Source organism: Seriola aureovittata, chromosome 13 (genome assembly GCF_021018895.1).
Source record: "Seriola aureovittata isolate HTS-2021-v1 ecotype China chromosome 13, ASM2101889v1, whole genome shotgun sequence".
NCBI lineage: Eukaryota > Metazoa > Chordata > Actinopteri > Carangiformes > Carangidae > Seriola > Seriola aureovittata.
In genome coordinates, this window is record NC_079376.1 from 17,430,264 (window position 1) to 17,445,042 (window position 14,779).

General features: G+C 40.1%; 1 protein-coding gene across 3 annotated transcripts in view; it reads right to left on the minus strand.

Moving 5' to 3' along the window:
- The window catches only part of dlgap2a (discs, large (Drosophila) homolog-associated protein 2a), a 110,528-nt gene that overhangs the window by 76,768 nt on the left and 18,981 nt on the right, over window positions 1-14,779 (minus strand). For 2 of the 3 annotated variants that reach the window (XM_056393699.1, XM_056393697.1), the window contains exon 2: window positions 1,698-1,730. The exons of the other annotated variant lie outside the window; for it this stretch is intronic. The gene's annotated coding sequence lies outside the window, so the exon portion shown is untranslated. The remainder of the gene's footprint in view (window positions 1-1,697; window positions 1,731-14,779) is intronic. 3 annotated transcript variants of the gene reach the window in all.

Consider the following 14,779-nt stretch of genomic DNA (forward strand, 5'->3'; position numbering starts at 1 on the left):
TTGGTTGGGGCAGCTCTAAATTTTAACCACTAGCTAGTGAATAAAGAGGAGCATTTAGCTTCTACAAAGGTGATGGAGACCAAAACAGTTTTTAACCATATTTTTCTAGAAAATCTGTTCATCTATTTAACAAAAATCCGCTCTTTTTAAATGCAGTGTTTAATGTTGTAGGTATAAAGACGATCTCTTCAGGCACCGAATGTCAGGTTTTATTAACTAACAGTTTTAGATACTCAGTGTTATCAACAGATTTCAGTCAGTATTCAAAAGAAATGTTGAGGATTGCTACAGAGCTACAGACACAAAAAACCTTCTTTCTTTCCACAATCACACATACGCACACACACCCTCTCTCCGGGGCTGTTCTGCCTTTTGAGGTTTGAGGGACACCATGCTTCTCCCTGTGGCCCTGTGGCCCTGATGCTCTGTGCAACATGAAGCAACAGCATGGAGGTGCCTTGGGAGCTCCCTTCTGCCCAGCTCCACACATCTTTGCACACATAAACCACTGTAAACACACACGGATGCACACACACGTCCTTCCCTCAGGCCTCTCCTCCCTCCTCTCTCTGCCTGTCTCAGCGGGAAGGTCACAGGCACACAGTTATCGCGTTCGATTTGATTATGTCTTAATCCAATCAAACAAAGAAGAGAAGGCCCCATTGATTTTTGAGACATTGAATAATGCTTATTGGGCTTAGAGGCACATAGCTGATTCCTGGACAAGGTTAAGTCCAGAGGGAAATATCATATCTGTCACTGAGCCTGTCACTGACCATGTTTATGCTTTATTTCTAGATTCACCCCTCTCACTGCAAAATGTAAACAAGGCTGTCAGCTCTTATTGTATTCACAGTAATTTCTGGTCACTTTTGTTTAGTAAGATTGTCAGTAACAGTAGACTGCCATATGAAACCCGACTACAGCTACAACAGAGGATACGCCTGGGCAATAATGGGAAGGGGACCAAAAAGGAATAATCACCCCTTGAAAAATGATAATCCATGCAGAGGGATGAACTGTGGTTTTAGGAATGAAATGGGAGACATATGGGAATGGTTTGCACTTGGAAATGGAGGATTAGGCGGTGTCAGTAGCATGAGGAGAGCACTTACAATGTAGTGGCAGGCTCGAGAGCTAAGCAGCTTTCAGCCATTCAAATACATCTGGATCATGTTGGACACGCATGATCACACAATTACACATGTGCATGAGTGCATGAACACTAAAATCTAAAAAACTAAAATGTGTACACGAAAATCATAACATTTAATGAGATGTGAAGCAGAAGCAAGTGTGGTTAGTCAGCACTCTGAAGATGTGTCCTTCAGCCTTCATGCCGTCAATCAGTCAGGTCAGTAAGAGTAACCTCAAGTGCACAAAGATGGCTGTCTCCTGGAATTACATTTGTTGACCTAGTCCATTCTGCACCTGTGATAGTTTGAAATGTGCAGGGCTGCTGTCTGAATGCTTTTTAGTGAATGAAAGCCAGGACATTATCTTTATATAGTGTATTCTTTTTACATGGAACCTAAAAACTGGCCTGCGCCATTGCTCTACTGAGTTGAAGACTGAAGAACAGTGTGTCTGCAGCAAAGCGTCGCCCCCGCTCCTCTTCCCACCCTCCCCAAACAGCAAACAACAAGCCGGGAGATGACGATGACAAGAGCTTTTGGGGAATGGCGAGGCCCACTCACCTTCTGGTTCACCACACAGTGTGCACTGTGATTCTAAACAAGGACCAAAGAGAGACAACAGCAGATTAATAGAGGCAACACATATGTGAAAGTTTATGTTTGTGCATGTGTGTGTGGGGACAAACATTAGCATCACCGCCTTGTATGTAAAAATGCTATTCAGCATTCAGCATCTCTCTCTCTCTCTCTCCTTGTCGAAAACAAATAAAAACAATAAAACTGAAAAAATAATATGGAGAACAACAGAGATTTTCTGCTCCTTATGTAGGCCTACTTGCGGAGCGGTACCCATGTGCAACATAATAGAAACCCAGCCACCATGCATAATATGACCATCAGCCACATGCGGCTGCATAAAAAGATAAAATGATGCAGAGACAGGCATCAAAGGGGGGGAGAAAAAAAAAACAACAAAATGAGACATCATATTGCTTCAATTCATCACTGCCATGTGTGAGAGATGCTGCGTGGCAAAAAATATGAACACACAAAACTGGGTGAGACTCAACATTGAAATTAAAGCAAAAGAGGAATTGATTTTTGATTGCACGCTATCCATCATTTTTATCATTCTCATTATGAATGGTCCCTTAATTTAATGATATACCAAGCTCCACATGCATCATGCATTTTCATGTAAACATGGAAGATAAGTTGCTATTTTCCTATTGTTAATAAACTGTTATTAATCTCATGCAAACATAACAGCACACTGTACTGCAAGCCTCAAAATCTAAATCAACATATGGGAGTCACTGTTAATGAAGTATCAGTCGTTCCCAGGAGCCAACAGCGTGTAGGCAACCTCCAAGAAGTGCTCCAAGTTTATTTTAAACAAACAAGATTATTAAATGGGTTTGTTTTGCAGGCACAGACACTGGGCATAATGAGCAGAATGACGATGAAAATGAGTGTTATGTCCTCGGGCCTTGGTTTCAACAGACTGTCCCAAAACAGCTGGGGTGTGTCGGTGTTTGTCTCTCCTCCCTGATGTAGCAATGGCCAAAAGAGGCCACATTGTTTAGATTTTTTTATTTTTATTTTAAGGCTATCCTTTATCTAATCAATGCTAATTAGGGGCTCATTAGATCAGCAGCAAACTTGGACTCATGACTTGTCTTATTTTGGTAAAACAGTGACACAGCTCTTTTGATTGTTCAATTCCCTGCATTCATGAGGTACACCAATACAATAAAAGATGACCGTAAATGCTCAAAACACTAAAGTGCTGCTATTTCTCCCTCCCTCTCCCCAGATGACCTTGCTCATGGGCAGCAAGGGCAGCTCGGCAGACTGGCGGATGAATGAAAGAGCACTTTTAAGGGTTTGCTGTAGCTGTCAGTCTGCACAAACTGTACAGTGTCATAGCCTCGCCGCCCTCTTGTCACAAAACTGCCTGCTGGATACTACCTTTGCACCATGGCTGCATTTGACAGAAAAAGAAAAAAAAAGAAAAAAAATTCCTAAGGTTCAGTTTATTTTCTTTGCTATCAGACTGTTCTTCACACCACACCCCAGACACACTCAGAACACTGCAAACACCATACAGTGTTAGAGCACTGTAAAGACAATTCCACTAAAATAATCCAGCTGTTATTGATACTTTGGAGAAGTAATTGCATTTTATAACTTTATTTGGAGCTCTGTTCTCTACTGCTTTGCTGGGGAGGCGGCGCTTGGAGTCTGTGGGATAGAACCACACACAAATGGCTGGCAGTGCAGTGGCGGACGGCTGAAGCCTGGAGAGAATTTACTGGTTTAATTAGTCTTTTTTACTTCCTTCTCCCTACAGTATAATTCCACAGAGTCAAAGCAATTGGCTCTATTAGTTTGTCCTGCCTGTTTTAATTTAAAGCACTCTTGAATTTCCCTGTGTGTAGCCCATATTGATTTTGATCAGGCGGTTTTTCAGTATAGGAACTGTTCTTGGGTAATTCTCATTTGCTTTTCAATTGGAGGTGTAAAGCAGCTGCCAGCCTTTAGTCATCAACTAAACTTATTATGTCTCTGCTTTTGAGGACAAGGGGGAAGAATTCGTTGCTAATATGACTCACTATCTTTTAATCTGAATCTGTAATCTGAGATTATTGTACAGTCATGCTAGCAGCTCTACGAGGTTTTGCTTTGAGGTCAGTGCTAACAGCAACATGCTAACATGCTCACAATGACAATGCTAAAATGTTGACATTCATCAGTTTTTTCACGTTCTTTATGTTACTTAACGTGTTAGTGTGCTAACATTTGCTAGTTAGCAAAATACAGCAGAGACTTATCTGAATGTCATCAAGTTTAGCAGGTGTTTGTTCATATATCCAGTATTTGACCTTAAATGGTGCAAGAAGAAAGGTGAAGGGCCAAAGTTATTACAATTCATCCTCAGGGGACCATGTTTCATTATAATCCAGACAAAAGATTGTACTGCTATTCCTATAGCCACACTGCTAGCATGGCTAAAATACCTTAAAAGCTCTGAAAATGTTTCTTCTAAAACACTGAAACACATCAAACTTTGTGGTTAATTCTGTGCTTTTCTTTCTGGTTTGAAGTAGGTAGAGCTGTACTGGAAAAAGGCCACATATCTCCACCTACAAATCAGAATTTAACAATAATTATAAATCCTGACAGTGATGTCACAAGGTCCTGGAGCACACTTGTACACTTATTGTTGTACTGATGAGTTAATCAGTATTACTCTTATCATACTTCGTGGGATCATCCACAAATGCAGACCCACCTATGCAATTTAACTTATGTCCAAAAATGTCAGTCTATTTCAGAATACTGGTTTCAGTTAGCATGTTTCTCGAAAACTAGAGCAAATCTCAACGCTGACCTCTTGTTGGTTGTGAGTAAACTAACATAGAAACTCACAGGGGTCTGAGGTGTCCCCTGGTATCAATCTCCAAACACAACATACACTGAGAGCAAATCCTTAGCCTTGATCTGATAATGTATTCATCTATAATTAAAGCCTTCATTTCCATATCAGCGTGGCTTGCTCACACCTTTCTCGTTGGCTGATCTCTCTTTTACCCTCTCTCTTTCTCTCTCTCTCACTTTCTCTCCTGATCATATGATGTGTGATAGATACAGGTGCTAATTAGCTAGTGCTAAAATTCTTCTTGGCTTTTTCACAAGACTGCTGCATCTCTCAGAAAGCACACAAGGTTATATAAAGCAAGGTGAGATGGGGCATAATAACTTTGTTGAAGGAGTTGGTGCATTTCATCAATGACTTGGGATTTACTTGGAGGAACAGCCCATAAGGTCTGTTTGTTTGTTCAGAGTTGGGCAGCACACAGATTGAGATATAAGTCAAATAGAGGCCTGTTTATTGGGACAGGGTCAATAGCTAGTAAATACAGGGAAGTGCACAGTAATGTACTGCTCACACAGATGTGCGCTGACACAAACGAACTGCCATGACCACACACGCACATACTGTAGATAAACAGACTCACACAACTATACTCAAGCAAATCACAAGAACAACACACTCCCTCAGCTTCTAGCCTCATCTATGTGGACGGTCTCCGGTTTCAGTTTACCTTCCTCTTGACTGGCATAATCCATCTTCAGCGGGGCCCCCTGCGCATACGCAGCCTCCCCCTGGAGCTGATCTAGCACTTCTCAGAGGAGAGGCTGTGCTGAGCACAGAGCTGGAGGAGAACTCATCAGCCTGGCAGTATAACCCCTGCCTGCCTCCTCAGGGGCTAATTGCACTAGCTTGGTTTTAAATATGAATGTTCGCAACACCAATGATACTTTATGGAGACAGTATTTATGAATCACAATGAATGAGGTTTACATTAAAGATCATCAATATTTCGGCAAATCATCTTTTTCACTGTCTTGTCGAGAGTTAGATGGGAAGATTGATACCAAACTGGCTACAGCCAGCAGCTGGTTATCTTAGCTTAGCATAAAGACTGGAAGCAGGAGGAAACAGCTATCTTGACTCTGTCAAAAGTAAAAAAAAACTACAAATAAGCCTATTAACACTGCAAAACCTCACTAAATAAACATAAACATGTAACCAGATCTAAGTGTTTCTATTTATTGCATCATGGCATAAAATTTAAATATAATACTAAATGGTAATTTCAGAGTTTATGGTTGTTTATTCAAACTTTAGTTCACCATGAGGTAAAACTGTCCTCCACACAGACTCAAAAATCAGTGCGATAAAAGCAAAATATTAAGCAGCAGAAACACGTATTAAAATTTGATTATAAATCTGAGAACTCAGACAGGAAGTCAGAACCTCAGTATAGAGCAAAAATGAGGAGCTTATTGTCAAAAATGTCTAAGAAAGGAAACAGCAGGCGTCTGACATCAAACAGCAAGTGTTTGAAATCAAGCCAGCCATCACAGTTCTGTGGATGAAGATGCTGTGAGAACACTACAAACAGCTTTACCACTGTGGAGCTGCAAAACAAGGTGCACCAGAACAAATGGTTAATAAAAACAAAAAAAAAGCTTTTAGTGGGCTCCTGTGGCTGTGCGTAGAGGCAGCAGTGGGCGGTTCAGTGTGACGCGAGTGGAGGGATCTAAGCACGACCTTCAGTCACAAACACTGTCATTCTGCGGCGAGTAAAAAGCCATCACATGTCAAGATGCATCCCTTGTCTATTCACAAAATCTGTGTGTGTGCGTGCCCATGTGTGGCTGTCAGGCCACTGATGCTTGAAGCAAGCACATCTTACTGCAATAAGAGATTTATTACAATACTCAATACGGATTAACGCAGCTGCAGAGGATGTGTTTAATCTGTACAGTTAATCTATCTGGTACAAGTAATGGACAAAAACCTAATATACAGCTACATTAGCACATACTGAAAGAACAGTCAGTGTGTGTATGTTTATTAGTCAGCTGTGACAGTGTGTCTGGTATTGCTTTCACTTTGTGAGTCTGTGTGTGTTTGTGTCTGTCATCATAACATGTGGTTCTGGAGACAGCACAGAGGTGCTTTTGAGAATGCAGGGGTTTATATGTCTGTGGACAGATTCTGTCACTGTGATAGTGTCAAACCGTACAAGATACAGCCACAAAACTTTAAAGGTACAAGGTTGAGATCAAAATGAATTCAGAGTTTAAAGGATGTGGTCCTACCTATGAGTACTGAATACTTGTGTACTAATGTAGAAATAACTACTGAATACTCATGGTTTGGAACGTCAACATGTTGACGAGTGTCGCAGCTGATGTGATCCCATCACAGGTTGGTCTGTAGTTTTCCCCTGTGGCAGCCTCTTCCCAGTGTGAATTTTGTTCCTTTTCTCATCAGATTGTTGGGTATCACACAAGGCTAGTTTTGCTTGCTGCCTGAATGAGTTTTACATTTCTGTTTGCAAATAAGAGCAAGGACGGATAAAAGATAAAATACAATAAGAGATTGTATCAGCAAATATGGGTATTTTCAGAGTTTCAGGGTTTTTATGAAAGATGGGGTTACATGGCATTTTATTACATCAGAATCCAGTATTGGATCTTCTAATTTAATTTAGGTAGTTTTACCCTACAACACTTAAATTACACACATCTTAACTGAAACTTAAAAGTTTACATGAGATTTGTAATCATCTTTTATTGACTTTTGTTCGCTATATCTCCAAATCAAACAAGAATCATAAAGTTTAAAAAGCTGAGTAAATGTATCTCACATGTTGAAATACAGGTGTACCCTACTGTTTTTACACTATATATACACATACATATATATATATATATATATATACATATATATATATGTACATAACATTAAATATTGATATGACAAGAAAGTTTAAGCAGGTGATTCTAACAGCTAAAACTGATTGTTTCACTAGAGATGATTCTATTGGTCTCGTTTAACTGCAGTCGCAATCTTTGTCTAACAAACACTATGTGGGTGAGTACAGAGACAAGAGCCAAAAGTTACACTTTGGCCTTTGAATACATTAAACACTAATTATCCAGAGCTGATATAATCTACCTCCAGTTACATTTGCCATGGCAATTAGAAAAAGAGGCTGTAAAAGCAGCTAAAAATGAGAAGCTTGCTCCCCGGATGACTTGTACATTTTTGTTTGCAAATAAAAGAGCGAGGGTGAATCAAAGATAAAATACGACAAGAGATTGTATCAGCAAACTTGGAAGTGGAGTCAAAGTGGAAATGGCTATTTGAATCTACCCTTGTATCACTATGAGGTCACTTAGGGCTCAGCATTCATTGTTTTTGCACAGTATCTAATGCATAACATTGAAAAGCAACTTAATACCAGGATGACTGCCTGAAAAGGGTGAGTAGTGAAACTACTGCGGTAAGCTGGTTTTCATTTGTAAGTAAGTGCACTTCTTAAAGTTTCTTATTCAGTTTTTTGAGTGTTTGAGTGGGTATGGAATCTCATAAACCTGAAACACCTGTACAGAGAGTTAAATCATTTATGTGCTCTCCACTAAGCACTTTAACACTAAGTATGTAAAGTGCAGTAGATGGATGTGAAATTGCATAAGTAGTACTTACATACAGTACACAGATATATAAAATGCATGTTCATATGTATGCATATATGTACAGCATGTGTGCCTTTTTCTATCTATAGTACAAGTATTTGTTGGTGTGCCTGTGTCTGCATGCACACTGTCCTGTAGTACAGTGTGTGGGTGGACACACTGTGTCCTCACTGTGGGCGTTCGCACACATGAAGCAACATTTTGTTTAGCATGTTCAGTCTCTGAGCCACAGCCTGACAGTGGCAAGAGAGTGATAAGAGGGAAAAAACAGACAGAGGAAGGAAGCGAGGGAAGGATTTGGGTGGACGAAGGGAGGACAAGGTCTATAAAAAGAGGAAGAGGTAAAACATCCCATCGTTTTTCCATCAACCCCAAGGGCCCTGGGTCAGATTTATAGGTGGTTTCTTTCACCTCCTGGGAGGCGAGGGGAGCTGAAAGGAAGAGGGAGATAAATATTTTAGGGAGTAGGAGAGGATTGAAGTGTAAGTCTGAGACTGTATTTGAGTGATTTGCTGCATCTAAACTGTGTTGAAGTGTGGATGGTGGAAGGAGAGGAGAGGTGGATGTGTGTAAAAGAGAAGGACAAGTGAGGTCGGACAGATGGAGAAGGATGGTGGGCCAAAGAGGAAGAGAGAGGTGTATAGACAGAGAGACTTGTGCAAGAGAGGATATTGATGGCCTCCTTCACGCCCCGGCAGCCCTCTGTCTTTGTGGAGCATCTATCAGCAGCGGTAGATGACCATATTGACAACTGCTGATGGAGAGGGGGTGTCGCCATCGATGACATGTCCCTAACTTCTCCTTCCCCTACATCTGCACGTCCTTCTTGCTCATTCCATCGTCCCTTTTCCCGTTCACTCATCATCATTTTCTCTAAACTCTTTTTCAGCATTACGCAAATCCGAACTGACTTATGAGGTTGTGTTTGCAAAAATAGTGTAAAACAAGGACATGAACTGAGTCGGTTATTTATAGCTGTCCACAGCGTATCGAAGGTCAACTGATGCGAATCCGACAGAGATGTGACAGGAGTTGAAGTGGGTTTGACAGTCACATTACTGAAGCTACCTGCAGGTTCAAACAGGTTTAAAGCCTCTCACTAACAACCAGAGAGCTCCTCAACGTGCAAATCAAACCACACTAAAAGCATGAAACACTGCACGTCTGTGTATTATGTTATATGACAGTCTCGACTCCTGGGAGTCAGTCATCTTATGCTGCAGTCAGTTCCCATTCAATTGAACCCCCTGTACTGCAGTATGTGAAGCATTTCATCATCAGTCTCAGAGAACATGACAGACGTCTCCCCCCATCTTTCACTGCATATAACATTGCCGGTAGGTAAAACTTTTAATAAAGTATTGTGTCACAAAGTGACACAAAATATGGAAAAGCAGACAGAGATAAAGCTCTTTGCGTTTCACAATAACAAATGGTAGGCGGAGGGGACAAGAAGCATGTTTATTGCCTTCTTTTAAAGCTAAAAATAAATATTTAAAACAGATATAAAGCTGTTCAATGGATTTATTAGAACATAAACCATTAGATTAAACCTGTTGTAGCTTTATACCTGTAGCTGCGATGTAATGACTCAGCATGTACCGTAATCTCTATATAATTGATACATAAATTGTTTCCAGTACAGCAAACCACATTCAGTATGTAAATATCCAAGAAAGTCAACTTCCTGAAGTGACTGAAATGAAGCAGAATTGATTCCCAACCTGCAGACTTGCTTTTTTGCTTTTTAATCATAAATGTAATGAATCACACAGAGAAACTCTGGGGATGATGTCTCATAACTGTTATTTCTATGAATCAATAAGTGTAATCGCTGTCAACCTCTGTTGCAGCTCATTGCCTTCAACATGTACACGGCATTGTGCTCAATAACAGTGGACAAAGAAGCAGAAAAGAGACTCTGTCAAGCATGAAAGTAATCAGCAAGGTCAGTGACAGTGGTACTGCGGCTACTGTCTATTATTCTTATTCATTCAGACATTTTGGTTTCGTAGATACAGAGGAAACAAGACACAGAAAGGACAAAGTGGGAGACGGGGGAAAGATGCAGTTTGTGTGTGTGTGTGTGTGTGTGTGTGTGTGTGTGTGTGTGTGTGTGTGCGTAGGTTCTCTGCAGGCATGTGTTTTTTGCCTCTCGAAACTAGTGAAAAAAATGATTCTATTTGTTTCCAATGGGGTTGTCCTTGTTTCAGTAATTTTCAATTATGGAACAAGGCAGACTAATGCAAATCACCCCATTTGCATCAGGAAAATGAGACTTGATTGAAGTAAGTAATTTGAGTTGAAATTTATTTCATGGCACAGACAAAACTTGTCAACTTTTTAGAAAAATCTGATTTTCAGGCCCATGGCTAGACAAAAGTTTTTTGCAGAACATATTAAGGCTGTGTATTGGCTATGTATGATAATTCTACTGACCAGTATCAATACAACTATCAGCCATACAAGCAGTTGTGAGCTAAATACTAACTGTACCAAGTTCTTTTTCTTTTGTCTTTTCCAATCCATCTGGTAGATGTTGAGACTTTTCACTGCATAAGTGAAAACTTTGACCTGTTGGTGTTGCTACATGAAAAGTCAGAGAATCAATAAACTCATTAGAATTCATCCTCTGGGTAAGTGGATAACTGTACCAAATTTTATGGCAATCCATGTGATAGTGTTGTTGTGATATTTAAGGCTGGACGTAAACAGAAAGAGCAGCACTGATGCTGTCAAACACTGGAAGCTGGCGTCAAATGAGATCACCTTGGTTACGTTCTCTTTGATCAGACAGTTGCCGATCTGATTCAACATTTTGCCAGTTTTAGGGCTGTTTTATTTGGGCAGAGTTCTTGTGCAGCTTCTTGTGTTTCAAAGACATGAAACATTTGAAAGCTTCAGCTTTTTTTGGTAAATGAAAAATAGGGCTTTCTTGAAAAACATGTTTGTGTTTCTCTCAGTAAGGCACATTGAAATAAGCGTTGCCATAGTATTGGAACACGACCTCGGTTTTCATATCAGCACTGGCATAAAAAAATAAAAAATAAATAAAAAAATCAAATTCTACCGAGCTATGATCTCAATATATTTGATTGTTGATAGTGTATCCGTTAATCTTAAGTGAGACTATATAACTTTCTTAAATTACTGAGCAGCAGCAACTGTGGTTAATCAGTAGATAATGGTAAGTGTTAAAATACAGTCTAACAGGCACAAGTAGAGAACAATCATAAAGTCAGTGAACTGAACTTTTCATTAAAAGTTACAAGTTTAAAGCCTCACTGGATGACTCAGACTATAGACACTATAAACAAGTCACTATTCACTGTTTGTTTCACTCAAAAAAGTCTAAGACCATGTTAATATAAAGAATAACTCTATTTTAAAGCCGAACCCAGTGTCCTTTCACATCAGACACACACACACACACACTTTCTCATGTGCAAAGACTTCATAAATGGGCTGGAGTGGGTGTGCGTGTCTGTGTGAGTGTGTGTCTGACTAAGAAGCGATGGCACAGTGTCACCACACTCATCAATCTACCAGCTCTCCCTTAGGATGATGTCATTGGCACCAAGCCTGGCTGGTGGCCCACTGGACTGAGGGGACCAACTCTCATTATCTCCCGTCCAGATTTATAGGGCTGCCGTGCTCATATTTTACACTGGGGAACATGGAGGGGACAGAGGGAGGGAGGGAGGGAGAGAAAGATGGAAAGAAGGAGAGAGTGGGAGCGACTGAGAGCATTTACTGATAAATCACCCTGCCTGACTATTCACTCTTTAAAGAAAACTCTCCTGCTATCAGCACTCTCAGTAGCATCAGATATCAAAGTGAGTGTGTATTTGTGTTTTGTGTGTGTGTGTGTGTGTGTGTGTGTGTGTGTGTGTGTGTGTGTGTGTGAGAGAATGTGCATTCCTCTTTAGACGCCATATGCCGCTACTACAGACAGAAACGCAACGCACTTTGTAAAACTTCCCAGAGTGGGAACATTTGAAGTAAAGACTTGGCATTTGATTCCTGTTTATTTCTCTCTTTCTCACACACAACCTACAGAGGTTACCACCTGTGCAGATGAGTTATGACTTATCCCGTCTGGCAAACAAATACACACACACTCACACACACTCATCTGTTCACACACAAAACCCGCCGTCTCGCCAGTTCTATCAAATCAAAACAAACTTCAAACAGCCAAACTCTCCATGTGTTGGATGCAGATGTAACGGGAGAACTTGGCAGAGCTGAGAAACACCCTCCTCATCTTCTCCCTCTTCCAAACCCCCTCTGTCTCTCTCTGCATGTCACCATAATGTCACAACATTGTTCCACGTGATTGGATGTCTGTGTAACGATGAGAGATTGGCACTCGGCATCACCACACAGCAGATTTCAGCAGGCACACACCTGCTGCCTTTGGCGCACACTGCTCCGCCTGGGACTGGTACAAGGTACAGATGTAGCAGTGCACGTGTTTGTGTGTATGTGCATGTGTACTTTACGAGTACTGTCCAGGGTATTGCATTATTCTCCATCTCCTGGAATGGGCCTAATGGGCCGTGAGGAGAAAGCAGACGAAGCAGGCCCAGAGGCAGCGTACGATGTGTCTAACACCTGGTCAGTCATGTCACCGGGCGGCCATATTGGATGTGTGCCGGGTCCTTCTGTCTCTTTGTTAACTAGTAAATGCATCTTGGGGAATAGCCAGGGTGGCTTTGCTTACAGCAAATTCTTAATCCAAACCCACTGCCTACAGACTGGCAAATTGTTATGCCAGACGACAACGTTTATTTAAAAACTCTGTGTGGTAAGTGCTTGTATTTGCCTTTAAAAAAACTGATGATATAATTCCATTGGTAACAGAAGATTACCCATTGCTTTATTTCTAAATGTGAAAGTTGTCAAGCCCAACAACATATTTCCCTTGAGATTCCCTTGAGACAGAACTTTCCAACATGCAATTTCAGTTTGCTCCTGTGGTTGTTAATTAGTAATACACAGTAATAGTAGTAACCTTAGCAATATATAGGTTGTTGTGCATTTTCTTGTCTTCTTTTCTTTTCTCCTTTTAACATTTTTAACATGTTTGTGTGCATTGGTGGCAGAGCAACGAGCTGTCAACCCAACACTTTACACATCGAACAGACAAAAGAATTAGAATCTGTTGTCTCTCACTGCTGAATGCTTCACTGTGTTCACCAGCTAGTTGCTAACTCTGTGTGTGTGCTGTTTGTGATGGCACATAGCATACAGTTGTTTTTTTTGTTTGTTTGTTTTTTAGAGATTTTTAATTGAACGCAACTGCCTGCTGCTGCTGCCCACACAGAAGTGTAGTATATGACATTTATGTCCCTATATCAAGAGTGATGTTGATATACAGTATATGTAGTCTATATTATTATCAAATATATACATCCTCTGGCTATATGAAAATGCAAGTTTATAACATATATGAAATGCCCATAATTAATACCCATTATAGAATGTTTGAAAAATATACATATATATATATATATATATATATATATATATATAATTAATTTTTATATGGTATAACATGTTGTGACCATATATGTTAACGGTATATATGCAAGTTAAATAAAATAACATACATATAACAATTATATTTGCTTATATATGTTTTTCTTATTTATTTCTCATTCATTTTAAACATGTCCATCTTCCCAGAGAGTGGTCTCAGACTTTTGGAAACTATGATATATAATATCAACATATATTGACAGGCTCTGGGATGGATATATATTTATGTAACATATGTCTACAGCACAAGCATAAATACATAAACATACATATCGGTTTGGGTTAGACATATGCAGTATGTCAATATATGAGATTTATTCCAATTTCTAATGGGTTTTATATGTAATTTTTTAAATATATGTTTTTATATTATATGTACATACATTTCATACATGGAAATTCAATATATGTACACATATTACATTTGAGTATGTGTGGAAATGACGATGATGAAATGAAAACAGTGACGTATTGAGCTGTAAAACCAAAACAGTGAGTTAAAAGATGAAGAAATGCTCCATAGAGCCGAGGGGAACTGTGTTGCAGTTGGATGATAATTCTTTGTGGGTTCAACATTACAGGCGACCCCTTTCGTGTCACACTTAGAAACTTAATTCATTTAAAAATACAAAAATATTGATCAGAGCAGCTTTAAACCTCACACATCAAGAAGGAGAAATAATGGGGGGGGGGGGGGGGGGGGGGGGGCTCATGCGTGTCTGAACCAGGACACTGTGCTCAAGGCAATATCTGAGAGAAGAGCCATGCAAATAATGATAAAAGCAAGATGGGACGCTCTCTCAAAGCCGTGAATAACGAATTAACTCAAAGCACAAAAGCATGACATTTCAGTCTTGTGACCGTAAAACTGCTGCAACACAGAAGGGACCGCAGATAACATATAGACAGGTGCACAAGATCAACATCAATAAACCAGTGACCTCAAGCATGCAAGGAAGAGGAAATAAGGAAGCACCTCTGATAGGCTGGAAACCAAGAAGCCACACACACATAAATCATGCTTGATAGTCCAGAGAGAG